Source organism: Triticum dicoccoides, chromosome 4B (assembly GCF_002162155.2).
Source record: "Triticum dicoccoides isolate Atlit2015 ecotype Zavitan chromosome 4B, WEW_v2.0, whole genome shotgun sequence".
Lineage (NCBI taxonomy): Eukaryota > Viridiplantae > Streptophyta > Magnoliopsida > Poales > Poaceae > Triticum > Triticum dicoccoides.
In genome coordinates, this window is record NC_041387.1 from 267,506,048 (window position 1) to 267,519,932 (window position 13,885).

General features: G+C 43.7%; 1 long non-coding RNA gene across 4 annotated transcripts; it reads left to right on the forward strand.

The window, feature by feature from the left end:
• Window positions 1–995: 995 nt before the first annotated feature.
• Window positions 996–6,525, forward strand: LOC119295950. Of its 4 annotated transcripts, none has more exons than XR_005144542.1 (9): window positions 996–1,730; window positions 1,815–1,878; window positions 2,155–2,308; window positions 2,383–2,489; window positions 2,579–3,367; window positions 3,455–3,506; window positions 3,585–5,951; window positions 6,107–6,181; window positions 6,389–6,525. It is a non-coding gene; the product is annotated as an uncharacterized LOC119295950 (long non-coding RNA). The 4 variants fall into 4 exon arrangements; XR_005144541.1 differs by having other exon boundaries at window positions 997–1,730; window positions 2,579–2,763; window positions 3,368–3,506; XR_005144540.1 differs by having other exon boundaries at window positions 2,579–3,506.
• Window positions 6,526–13,885: the final 7,360 nt, after the last annotated feature.

Consider the following 13,885-nt stretch of genomic DNA (forward strand, 5'->3'; position numbering starts at 1 on the left):
CAGTGTGGTGGGCTAGAGGCCATGGTACTACCGCTCCTGAGGGACGGTACTACCGCATAGCATGGTACTACCACTTCCCTGGCCGGTACTACCATGGGCCACTGCGTACTACTGCTCCCTTGAGCTGTACTACCGCATGCCACAACACAATAGCAATTGGAGTCCTTCATTTTGTGAAGACACGAATAAATTGTCAGTGCTCTAAAGAAGCAAAGGAAAGATGGTGCACAAGAACAGACGTGTACGTGTTGATTCCATCCTAAACTTTCCGAAGCAGAACACCTCTTAATAGTACAGCTTTTCGACGACTCAAATCCACCAAAAAGAAACGTAGAGAAACGCGGTCTTCATTAGGCTCCGAGGGGCACCGAATCGTCTTGTGCCTAGATATCAGATATCTGAAATACTCAATGCACACGATTAGTCCGCAAATGCATTGTCATCAATCACCAAAACCACATAGGGAGAAATATGCCCTTACAATCTCCCCCCTTTTGTTGGATTGATGGCAATACGGGATTTGCACAAAAGGATATAAAATGAACATAAGCAAACCCAACATCTATAAAATATAGACAGCCCCCCTAGATGTGTGCACTCGATAGATATGCTTTGGACTGAACGACACACATGCTAGGATCAACACTCCCCCTATATTTTATAGACAAGGCATTCCTTGCAACAATATAAATGACACTAAGCATGGATGCAAGGTAATGTATTTAAAACAAAACAGAGGCTAGCCAACTCGCATAGACAGGGCTCCCTCGATTGCTTCCTTTGATGGCCGTTCGATCATGGTCAGCATGCTCTTTTTTTCGCTGCTGCCCGTTGCATCCTCGTTGGAAATTCATCTGCCTCATTTTAACCACGTGGTGAAACTTAGACGGGTATGACGTTTGGGCTAGGGCTGGATCAAATTGGCTGCGTGCCAATTTTTTGGGTGCGCGCAGGGCAGCCTCTCCTGCCGCGCTACGTGCGAGCGCACGCGTCATGGGCGCAGCGGGCCCAACCGCACAAACCCTACCCCCAATCCATAGCCGCCACTCCCTTCCTCCTTCTCCTTCCTCCCTCGTCTGCCGTCGCCACTCCCTCCCTCCTCATCGCCCTGCCTCCGCCCTAGGAGCTTCGCCGCCTCCCTCGTGCTCGTCCTCTCATCTCCCATGGAGGGGAGGGGTGGGGATGTAGGGGAAGGAGGAAGCCAGAGATGTTGCTGCTGCTGACGTCCATGGAGATGTTGTTGCTGTGGATCGAGAAAGCAAAGAAATTAGGGGGAGGATGTGAGAGAGAAGGAAGGAGAGGAGAGGTCAGGGAGAGCCCCGGTGTTCTAACCCTACTGGGGCATCTTTGCTCCAGGGAGAAAGGAGGGGACCAGCGGCACAAGGAGGAGAGGAGGCCATCGAGGCGAGCGGGGAGGGGGTGACGGCGTGGGAGAGGATGGAGCAGGGAGGACATGAGGCGAAGGAGGAGTGGGGCTCGGGAGCACATTCCGGCGGCCGGCAAGTCGAATTGTCGCGCCACCGCGTCGTCGCCTCCTCTGCACCATGAGGCGCCACCTCTGCCTCCACCCTCCACTAGGAAAGGAGCTCGAGGTGAACAGGCAGTGGGAAGGTGAGAGGAAGCAGGAGCTCATCTCTCCTCCAATGGCTGCCTCGTGCATCTGGAGTATAAGGAGGACAACACGTGCCTGTTGGAGGCGACTTGAGCAACGCAGGCCAGCGACAAACTAGGTGCTCCACTATTTCTCCCTCATTTCCTTCCTCACTCATAATTTACTTTGCTAATATTTGGATTTTTGAACTTGACGTGTGCAGATCTGACATAGAAGACCACGTTCGTCAGATTCGATAGTTTTATCTTCTTCCAATGGCTCTAATGGTAATTAATAACCTCTTTTTGTGCTTCACCTTGTTCTTATATATGATGTACAAAGAGTGCAGTTGTGTCAAGTTTGCTGACATCCTCCTGCTACAACTGGTTTAGGGAATATATATGCGTATATATTGATGCATCGTTGCCATGTCTGCTGTGTCTTGATTTTGTTTAGGAATATTAGCAAGTTGAGTAACCTTATTCTTTCTAAAATAGGGATATTCCTGAATGTTGTTTACTACTTCTATTATGTTGCTTATTTTTTTGGTTCCATTTGAACAGGATGTGCACTCTTGTCTCCATCGTTATACCTATTTTGGAATCCATGGTAGCATGCTGTGCTTTGTCGGCACATTCGTGCATGTGTGAGGTCGCAGATGAAGAAGCACCGAATGATCATTATATTCTCCTCTGCTCTGATCTTCTATTGACATATGTAAGATGTACCTTATTTCCTGGTATTTCCTGAGATTCTGGACTGATTGTTTGACAATGATTATTATGTAAAAGTGTTTTCAATTGCTGTTTAGTATGGATGCCTCCATGGTTGCATAGGCATCCATGGTTCTGTGAGGAGGTTACCTATGTCATTCTGTTTTATATAGATGTCTAATTAGGTAAGCAATCACACATGGTCTTGTTACTTGTTTGTTTCTTTTGATCATCTTGATGTTGAGTTGTGGGTTTACGCGATCTTGCTACCCAGCTGGTTATTTGAACATGAAAAGGAGTACGACTCGGCACGAAAGTCAACCGTGGGGAGGTGCAACATGGCGTGGCCTCAGCAGCCAATTAGGAGTCCTCTATCTTTCCCTATTTCTTCCTCTGGAACACTGATTTTGTTTGACTTATGAAGGCACATTCATCCTACAAGAACAATCATGATTTAGAGTAAGACTGCCCTTGCACATCGGTTTGCTTTCTTACATTGATTGTTGTTTTTTATGCATTATATCATTCACCTTCTCACATAATAGTCTGGTAAAAAAAGAGTGAACTCACTCCTAAATTTGCACTAATTATATATTTATGGCACTATTAATAATTTGTATTTGCATTCTCTGTTGTGTTCGTCGAGTTCCTTTCTCAATATGCTTAGATGCTTTTATCAATGTGAATTGCATCCATGATAGAAAGAAGCAAAAGTGTGATGTGGCATAATCTCCAGCATGGTAGGGTTGCGTATCGACCAAATATTTGTTCTACAATTGGTTAGTACAGACTTATTGGATCATATTTTTCAGAACTATGTGAACCTTCTGCACAATGAATCATAACCCTGAATTGTTATTTCAAAAAATATCTGTGAAACCTTACATTTCTTAGCTGTCATACATATTTTACTGTTCCTGGACAATTTCGATTTTTGCTAAATATGCTAATCAGAAGTTTTATTTAATCATGGCAGAAATTTCGACAGAATTAGGCCTTTCAGTACTTCACATTTGTTTAACTAATGGCCATTTTCTATTTTGTTGCTGTTTGGATTGTTCAGGTATTGGAAGTTTTGGGTTCCATGAAATTATTGGTGCTTATCTACAAAGTTTATTATGCTTATCATTCTAGATTTTCTAATTCTCAGTTGAATAGTACCGTTGATAAAGCTACACGGTGGATGCTATTCATTATATAAGGTGAGCTTCTATGACTTGGTTTAACCTTTCTAGATTATGTAACTGAATAAAAGAACTTTCTGATATGTGTATTTGTAGAATTTGCTGGTGTTTGATGCAAAATATCGGTGGCCAGAATGTTGTTATGGTCAGGTCGACCTGAATATTATGTTCGTTTGTCTACACCTCCTCCTGTGGTATCCAGTTCTTCGAGTACTGGTCACCTCCTCATGGTAGACACTTACAAGTGCTCCTGGTTGTTGAAAATGCCTGAGACAAGTCACTAGCTGAGCCTAATAAAATAGTAAAGAAACTTTTTACAACAGTACAAAAATGTAGAACAAATCAAGTAGAAGAAGAGACAGAACGCACAAAAACTTTTGAAAGGAATATCAGTTTCATACATTATTTGTAGTTCTAAAATAAACATACTACAGGTTCAGGACTAATTTATTATAGGCAAACCTGCACACATGTGCTACTCTACCCAGGCTTAATTCATCCTAGCAAAAGAAATCACATCATGAGCAAAAGAACAAATTCACTACTAACATTTCAAATCAAGATTTATCCATCTAGCAGTCCCAAAATATATTTCTCTTCTCATTATTGCAGCAGCCTTTTCTGTACCAGCAATGTGACACTGCACTACAATAGATAGCCTCCAGTATATAATTATAATTCTGCGCGCACTTTGGAGCTATTGGATGCCTGAATGCGTCGTGTTTCTCCATTGTGCCATGTTAAGACTTGCATCTTGAGAGGAGGGAAATAGTTAAGCAGGTTGTATAGAGTTGCTACCATACCATTTCTTTGTGACTGCATGGTCTCACCATCAATTTTCTTAAAATATATTAGCCTCTTGTTCTTGGAAGAATAGATTTTCCATCGCCTCTATTTTACTTGCTGGGTGGATTACATGTTACTTCCTTGGATGTTTAAAGGTTATTATATCCTTGCTCCACTTTTTATCGGCAAACATTCTCTCATCTTTTGGTAACTTGAGTAAGATGCAACACACTAATGCTTTCTTAGTCTGGTTTGTTCTTGCAAAAAATAATTGAAGTGTGCATATAGGAAGCATGGAAACACTAAGGAGAAGTTTCATACGTACTAACAGCTGGAGTGATTTCATACCTGTAGTAACCGTCTTAGAAGAAATAAGTTTCAGCTATTTCTAAAGATATTAGACCATACAATTATTCTTAAGTTAAAATGTTTGGCACGGACTAACGTGTATACGACTGGAGTGGTTCCAGATTTGTTACAAGCTCCTTGTGTTTAGGAACATCAAAGTGGGGAAGTTTCTAGTATTTTCGAATCTATTATTCAAATGCTGAAGTGTAATTTATCACATCCCTGAGATATAGGATATACACATTTCACTGTACAGTCACTAAACCTATGTTATCAAGTTTTACCTTAGTAGTGTATCACCAATGTTTACAACTGTTTCAAAAATAGAAGCAATGTGGCTCACACTGATCAATCGCATGTTTTATCTCAACCAATTTTTTAAATTTTGACATGCTATTTTGAAGTATATATTGGCATTATGCTAAAAAGGGACCTGAGAGGTGAAGTTTTATTATCTATCCTGGTAGAATAATCCAAAGAAGATATGTTTTACTAACCAATTTATATGCCTAAAGGTGCTGCTATTGTTATTATTTTCTTAATGGATGCGCCTAAATTTGTTTCGGTGCTCTTCTACTAAGATTGACCAAATGGGTGTTCTGCTAAAGTAAAAGTCATAAGACTGAAATAACATGGGTCAGCCTTTGTATGTCTGTTAGTGCTACAAACTATTTGAATGAAAGATCTGACAATACATAGCACATCGTATGTCCATAGTTGTGATGATGGTAGGTGCAGAGTCTTGACTACTGTAGGTTTATAAGTAGCTTTCTCTGAATGCTAAATGAATGTACCATGTACCATAAATCCACCATGTACCATGATCATGTGAATAGTCTTGCTTAGGTTTATGTTAGCTCCATATGCTAAATGAATGTTCGCTTGTGTTCAAATTTCAAGGAAGTGTGCTTCATGCTTCTGTTTCTGCAATATGTTTAAGATTATATGATTTCATTTTCCTTCATTCCCAGTTATAAATTTATTGGCGTCAAAGTAGAGCTTCAGGTTTATGGTTGAGTATATCATTGCAAAGTACTTTATGGCTCAGTATATCACTACAGGTTCCTTACACCGTCAAAATTCAATGTTTTTGTATTTTTCTCAATGGAACCATGTTCTTTGACTATAAAGTAGCAGAGATTTATTTTCTTATCAATTCTAATCCCTTTTTGATGCATTATGGGTTTGCTATCAAACTCTCAAAAAGGAAAAACAACTTTACTCTATTTTTTGGATAACCCTCCTGTAGAGTACCTCGACAGAGACAAATATGCCATCACAGATATATTCGATTGATTTTCATGCAAAACTTGGAGGATATTTTTGCAGGTTCGTTTCTTGCTTTATTGTTTTCTTACTTTTCGTTCTTCAAGACAATATCTTCCTAGCACTGATCTATAAATTTTAATCCATCTTTCTATTCCTTTTGATTATCATGGCGTACTCATCCTGTCTAATCCAAGCAAGGGCCTTCATGTTTGCAGATATTTTGATGCTCTCATGGTTAATCTTTTTCTTGGAACTATTGGCATGTAGAGGAGGCTGCGTTTTATTTGTTGGTGGGTTAGGCACATAAGAAACTGGTTTTGCCTTTTTCACAAACCAAGCTAGGGCTAGCTTTCGATGTATATGGTCCCAGCTCCATTTTTATTGTCAAAAAAAATTAAGTACAATGTTAAATGTGTTGGTTCACATGCCAATTGTTCATGTTCTTCAGGCCTTGATCTTACTATCCTATCTGAATATTCCTTTTATGGCAATCACAGGTTTATGTGATTGGCGGGGATGGAACAATGAGAGGAGCAGTGGTGATATTCGAAGAGTTTAAACGGTGTCGTTTGAGGATATCCATTACAGGGATCCCAAAAAACTTGGACAATGACATCAAAATCATAGACAAGGCGTTTGGGTTTCAAACTGCAGTGGAGAGTGCTCAGTAGGCAATCGATGCGACACATGTCAGGTTGTGAATATTATGGATGGCATTGGTCTTGTCAAACTTATGGGAAGGAGCATGGGACACATTACTCTTCATGCCACCCTGAGCAGTCTGAGATGTTGACTGTTGTTTGAATCCATAGATCGATTTCCATGTTGAAGGGAAGGGGCATGCTGTCGTTGTTGTTGCTAAAGGCGCTGGTCAGGAGTTGATTCCCCGGATTGATGACCAGAAGCGAGAGCAGGATGAGTATGGCAACATGTTGTTGCTTAGCGTTGGCCTTCTTCTATAAAGTTTACATACAATTCACCTGCATGGTAAAAAAAGCTACTATACTAATGTAAATGTTCTATTTCTTTGAAGATTACTCATTTCTCTTACCATTGTTGTATCGAAACAATTGTGTTTTGGCCACTTGTGCTCATTTTATAGGAGATTGAGATGTGGGACAAGCTACTACCAAATGTTTGGTTCCCATCAAACCGTTTATTTGCCAATAAAATAAAGGTTCCTTTTTTTAAAACACATGAAAGGACAACACTACATAAGGGAGTTTGCCGTTTGGAAAGGTTATTGTTAGCTGCTGTGATTAAACGTAGGAAATTTAGATACCTATTGTATGACAGTTGCTCAAGCTAAAGTCTTATGTAACATGTAACATCTAGACTGTTTGTGGTAATAATTTTCTCACTGTAAAAGGCCATGTTGCACAAGGTAGGTGTTTTGGGTTTTAATTCAGGGATGTGACACCAATTATGGGTTTGAACTCCAAATGTGTTTGAACATAATTAAGTAGAGGAAGATATCGCGACGCATCTTCGTGGTAAAGTTGTATGTGATATACCTTGCGCCATTTTTCTCTATGCATGCTACCCTGATTGCTGAAACCTACTTCTACTAGCAAAGTCAAATATTTTCAAAACACTTTGGGTTTGACATGGTGTTTGCGCTTGCTCAAACATAAAGATATTGAAAAAATGCAAATATTTTCAACGAGCCTGTGGTATCAAATTGGACTCTGCGCCATTTGGCTCAGAGGTAAATTAAAGTGTGTGTACATCTCATTATAGACAATAGTCTTCATTTCCTTTTTATTAAAGGGGTAAATTTGGTCATCATATGTCCTTGCCCACAACTAAACCAACTAAAACATGAATTTCGTTTTCAACGCGCATATGGATTCAACAGATCTGTGCGTCATATGTCCTTGCAAAGTGTTAACTATTTTCATCGACAACATGGTTTTAGCGGGTCTCTGCTGAATGGAAAGTAAATCCATGCATGCAGACAAATCCGAAATCAAAAGAGATAAGAAATCGCTTCGGTCGGCGGCTGAGGAAAGGCCTCTATCACCCAGCTGAGGAACCGAGAAAGAAAGAAGGAATAGAGAGTCTCCGCTGGATCCGCCCCCTACCGCTTCATATTCAGCTCCTCACGGGCCACAGACATCGCTCTGCGTGGGCTGAGCTAAATAACATATGTGCTATCCTAATCCCTCCTGATCCCTATATCCCCGTATATGCACAACAAAGACATGTTTTTTTCTTAGGTTTCTTATCCTTTTCCCTCTTTTTTTGCAGGAAAAAGATGCACGGCCAGGTTTCTCATGATGATAACCATGTTTTCAAACTAGTCCTGTTCATGTCACACAAATATTTTCTTTTTCCAAACCCATTGCTAAAAAAATACAACCATGCCAACTTTACTCTCTCATCATAGTGGCCATATTCTCAAACTGAACATATTCATATTATGCAAAGTTTCCCTTTTTTAGACTATTATTTAACAACATAATAAACATGTTTAAAAAATAGCATGATTTAGTTGAAGGTTCTTGCAACATGAAACTATTTTCATCGACACCATGTCTTCAGCAGGTCTCTGCGCCATTTGGTGCAACGGGTCAACTAGTATGAGCATAAAGGAAAGCTCACAAACTACTAAGCATATTAGACAATAAGATAAGCTTGAGTGCATATGTCTCACACCATATGATAGTCTCCGGGACACACAGGAACACAAACGCAAACCAACAAACCAAAGCAACACGAATGAAGGACCAACGAAACGAAAACAAAAAGACATGACTCGCAAATCCTACACTCTCTCCCCCTTTGGCATCGAGACACCAAAAAGGCAGAGAGGACACCTACAACACAGGTGGTAGCTTCCTCTGCAAAGATCACCCAACAATCTCCTCATCGGTCTCGGCAACGAGAATGGACTCCTCATCTGACTCGGTCCACTGATAGCCCTGCTTCATCATCCAGTCAGCTTCAGGGGTAATGTTCTTCTCTGACCCGCTCTCCACGATATCACTGAACGTCCTCAAGATCCTCTTGTCGCGCTGGCGACTCTCCTTCTGAGAAACATGGGTCTTGTACTGCCCCTTGGCCTGCATGCAGAACAGAGCCTTCATCTTTGCCTTCAGCTTCTTAGCCCAAGAGGGCTCAGTAGATGGAGGAGCGTACCCCGCAAAACTGTCCTCAGCCTCCTCCTCCTCAACCTCGTCCTCATCAACATTCATCCTAGCAGCCTCAACCCTGGTAGTGGCATTGTCCCACTTGTTCTTCTGATGCAGCTTGATAGGCTCGTGGCGAACCCAGTTTGGAGCAGAAAAGTCTTCATCCGAAAAGAGCTTCTCCCAAGTCTTCGAGATCAAGAGGTGCAGGTATGGACCATAGAGGGGAACTTTCTGACTTTAGACCGCAAACTGGAGCTCAACCCACATGATATGAGAGATGTCCAGTGGTTGGGTAACTTGACGATGCGCCTCCTCACAAAGAAGCATCATATCCATGAGATAAGCATGCACCTTATCCTTGTCATCAATGCGCCAAAAGAGAGTGTTGCGGAAGATCCGGTGCATGACATCAAGGAAAGGGTTGAGTACCCAAGCCCGCGTGCCATTGGCTAGCTTCTTCTCCACAAGGAACGATTGAAGCTTGTTCTTGTTGGCGGACTCTGGGTTGATGTGAGGGCGGACACCAATGGGCACATTGAGCCCCTCATCACGAACGTGCAGCATCTCCATGAATTCCTTCCACTTAGCAGACATCCTCTTCCCATTGGTCATCCAAGTCATAGTCCTCTCCTCATCCGCGTGGAAGTGGACAAAAGCAAAGAACTGAGCCATGATCTCCGGGTAAAAGTCCATGTGGAACGTGTAAACTCTTCAATGCCAAACTGCTCCACCAAGTCCAACACCTACAAATTATGCCATGTCCTTCCTCAGATGATTCATATCAATCCACTGCATTGGATCATAGATGTTGTGCTTGGACTTGATCACATCGATGTAGATGAGATTCTGCTGCTTGGTCCAGAACAACTCATTTCCTCTGACATTCTCATGAGGGTTCACATAGGGGTTGATCCTCCTTCGAGTGATGAACTTGGCTTGAGGCATCTTGTCCATGTCGAAAGTTGGCTCCTTGAACTTGTTAGCTATCTTCTAGATGTTGCATTGTGGGGCATTGGAGCCCTCAAGTGCTTCTTGATTGTGAAGCCGCTTGGAGCTAGTGTCGCGGCTGGGGTTTGAGCGACGGACATTGGAGCCACCACCTATGACACACAACACAAACACACGAGAAGAACGAGAAGGGTCATTGCAAAGACCAAGGCCAAAACAAACGAAACATGTAGAAATGATATTGGGTGGTCACAACAAAGTAGTTCATATGTCAATGGTAGTACCGCACCATGAGGCGGACGTAAAAATTTACATCTTCTCTAGCCATGGTAGTACTGCGTGCCGGGATGGCACAGTAGTACCGCGCCTAGAGCGGAAGTAAAGTTTTACTTCCGTGCATCGGGCGGTAGTACCGCTCCAACAGAGCAGTAGTACCGTACGAGGCGGATCTCGCCAGAGCGGTAGTACCGCACGAGAGGCACGGTAGAACCACGCGGATTTGAATATGGGAAGAACGGATCTAGGCACATCCGGAAATTTGGGTCGGTACTACCGTTGATCAAAATTACCATGTTGCAACATACCAAATAGCATCTCTACACCACTAGCACTCTCCTACACTCGTTGCAGCGATTTAGCCAAAAATCTCAAGAACTACACATCCATCTTCAAAACCTAGAAGCAAAATGACGAGACAAAGAGAGAAGGGCTAAGGGAGATACCGGGTTCCATGGAAAGAGGGCAAGGTGGGGATCGATCCCACCGGCCGGAATGCGAGGAGAGCGGTCGGAGACGGAGATCCGGAGGTCCTCCGGTGCCGTTGTTGGGCAGGAGAGAGAGAGAGACGAGGTGGTGAAAAGTGATGAATGGGTATGGGGGAGTTGGAACTCCCCCTGCCCGCTCTTAAGCCCCACTCGCTCGCGACGGCACGGTAGTACCGCTCGGGCGGAAGTACCGCACAGAGGGCGGTAGTACCCTGCATAGAGGGCGGTAGTACCGCTCTTCCAGCGGCAGTAAAAAAATACTGCCGCGATGGAAGCGGTAGTACCATGCTTGGGATTCAGCTGTGCACGCACAAGGCAACCCATCTCCTGCGGTACTACCGTGGCTTGCCGTGGTAGTATCGTAAACCCAAGAAAGTGCAAGTTTCGACAAAACAGAAAAAAATGGCCTTTGCGAAGCAACCTTCAAGCAACCGAACACGCAAACGCACACACACGAGGCAACTCAAACACAAGCACGGCTCAAAAGAAGGCAAAATACAATGAGGACCAAACAAGAAACAAAACCTCTCAAGAGGAGAGGGCGATGGCCGGAGCCACCTATGTTTGAGACAATTGGTATGACATCGCGAAGAATTATCCTTAGGCCCATGACCAAAACTCATCTTTAAAGCACAAGTACCATCAAAAATGGCTAATGTGAAAGAGTTGATCAATTTATGCATAATGGGGGGAGGGAGAGTTCATTGAGAGAACAACACTCCCCCTATGCCCATGCATACACCTAAACAAGACATCAAGATGGGTATGGTGGGGTGTGCAAGGGTTCAAGCCACATTGCTCGAATCAATGATATTTAGCTCATGCCTTAACTCACGAAATCTTGCTTCGTCCAAGGGCTTCGTGAAAATATCTGCAAAGTTATCATGAGTGTTGACATATTTGAGCTGGATCTCCCCTCGCCTAATGTGATCCTGCATGATGTGATACCGAATCTCAATATGCTTCGTCTAGAAGTGTTGCACCGAGTTGAGAGAAATCTTGATGGCACTTTGATTGTCACACCAAAGAGGCACTTTGTCACAAATGACACCGTAATCCTTCAAAGTTTGCCTCATCCATAGAAGTTGAGCATAACAACTACTGAAAGCAACATACTACGCTTCGGTGGATGAGAAAGACACGCAACTTTGCTTCTTAGAAGACCAACTCACCAAAGAGCAACCAAGAAATTGGCACCCTCCAGAGGTTGACTTCCTATCCACTTTGTCTCCCGCCCAATCCGAGTCCAAATAGCCCAGAAGGTTGAAGTTAGCTCCTCTTGGGTACCATAAGCCAAAGTTTCGGGTATGAGCTAAATATCGAAAGATTCGCTTGACCGCCACATAGTGGCTTTCCTTAGGTGCGGCTTGAAACCGTGCACAAATTCCTACACTTAACATGATATCATGTCTAGATGAACAAAGGTAAAGCAAGGAGCCAATCATGGAATGATATACCTTTTGATCCACCGCTTTACCATTGGGATCTATGTCAAGTTGGCATTTGATGGGCATTGGAGTGGAAGCGGGCTTGACATCACTTAGCTTGAATCTCTTGAGCATGTCCTGAGTGTATCTGGCTTGGTTGATGAAGGTTCCTTCTCTTCTTTGCTTGATTTCGAACCCGAGAAAGAACTTCAACTCTCCCATCATGGACATCTTGAACTTTGAGGTCATGACAGCGGCAAATTCCTCATTGGAAGCTTTGTTAGAGGAACCAAAGATAATATCATCAACATATAGTTGGCATATAAACACCTTGAGGCGGAGCATCCCTCGACCACTCGCACCGACACTCCATCACCACCGCAAGCATCAAGAGGTCCAATGACAAGAACACATCCATGCAACATTGAGAACGAGGTCACTTCTTTCCTCTCTGAGTTTCGATTGGTTTCACATCAGAATGGGTTTCTATCTCAAAGAGATACACTATGCATTCTTAGGTACTTCGGATATCGTCACGATGAAGCACGAACGAATCACCAAGTTCACCAAAGACCTATGGAGGATGAAGACCTGGACACACAAGAAGAAGGAGAAGGAGAGAAGCGAGAAGAATGAGAGGAGTCGGAGCTCCCTGGACACCCCTGGTGCCCGGCTGCTCCCAGCCGCCGGCCCAGCCGCCCCGGGTGCCCGGTTCACCTCCAGCCGCCGGCCTAGCCCACTGCGGGTGCCTGGCCTCGCTGCCCCGGGTGCCCGGGCTTTGGGGCCCCGGGTGCCTGGTCGAAGCCGCCCAGCCCCCTGCACCGACCCCGGGTGCCCGGGCCTGAGTCCCCCGGGTGCTCGGCCCCTCCTCCTCCGGGTCCCTGACCGGTGCGAGTGCCCGATCCCTTTACCTCGGGTGCCCGCACCACACCGAGAGCATGCGTGCCTCCTTGGGGCTTTGTCCTTGTATCCCCCCTCCTCTCTTATTTCGTCCCTAAACTATATAAGGGCATCACCTAGCTCATTTAGAGGATAGCTAAGAATAGACACAAATCATAGAGCTTAACTCATGTACCTCCCCTTGTGGGATTCCTCTTGAGAGAGAAGACTCCATTGGAGTACAAGACCTCCGTTGGAGAAGATCCCTAGGGATTCAAGCCCTCCTTGAGGGAAGGATATACCTAGATCATCAAGCCCTCATCTCCTTCATAGGATTTGGGATGAACTCTACCATGTATCTTGTTTCCCTTTGATTGTTCATGTACCTTGTGGATCTTGTGTGTTTGTTGGTCTAGTGGATGTGTGATTGGACTTGTTCTAGAGTGTTCCTCTTGTTTTCTCTCTTGTGTTCATTTTGTTCTTGGGGATTCCCCCTCCAATTCGTGGAAGATCTTCACTTAGGGTTCCACCCTACAACATCTTGGTACCATGAGCCACGTTTATCACGAAATTGGAGCCTCTCCTCTTTGTTTTCTAGCCTAATTTTGTTGTGTTCTTCCCAATTTCGAAAATTCCCCACCAAAAATAGCCCCAATTTTTTGTGTGATTTGTTGGTTTGATGAGGTTTTGTTGGATTTGATCCATGGATTTGCTTGGTTTTAAGTGGATCTAACCTTCCCCCCATCCATCTCCACCTTTCTCTCCACAAAATCCACCAATTTCTCCCATTTTCCCACGAATTTTTTCCCAAATCCGACACCTGCGGGCACCCAGACCTCAAA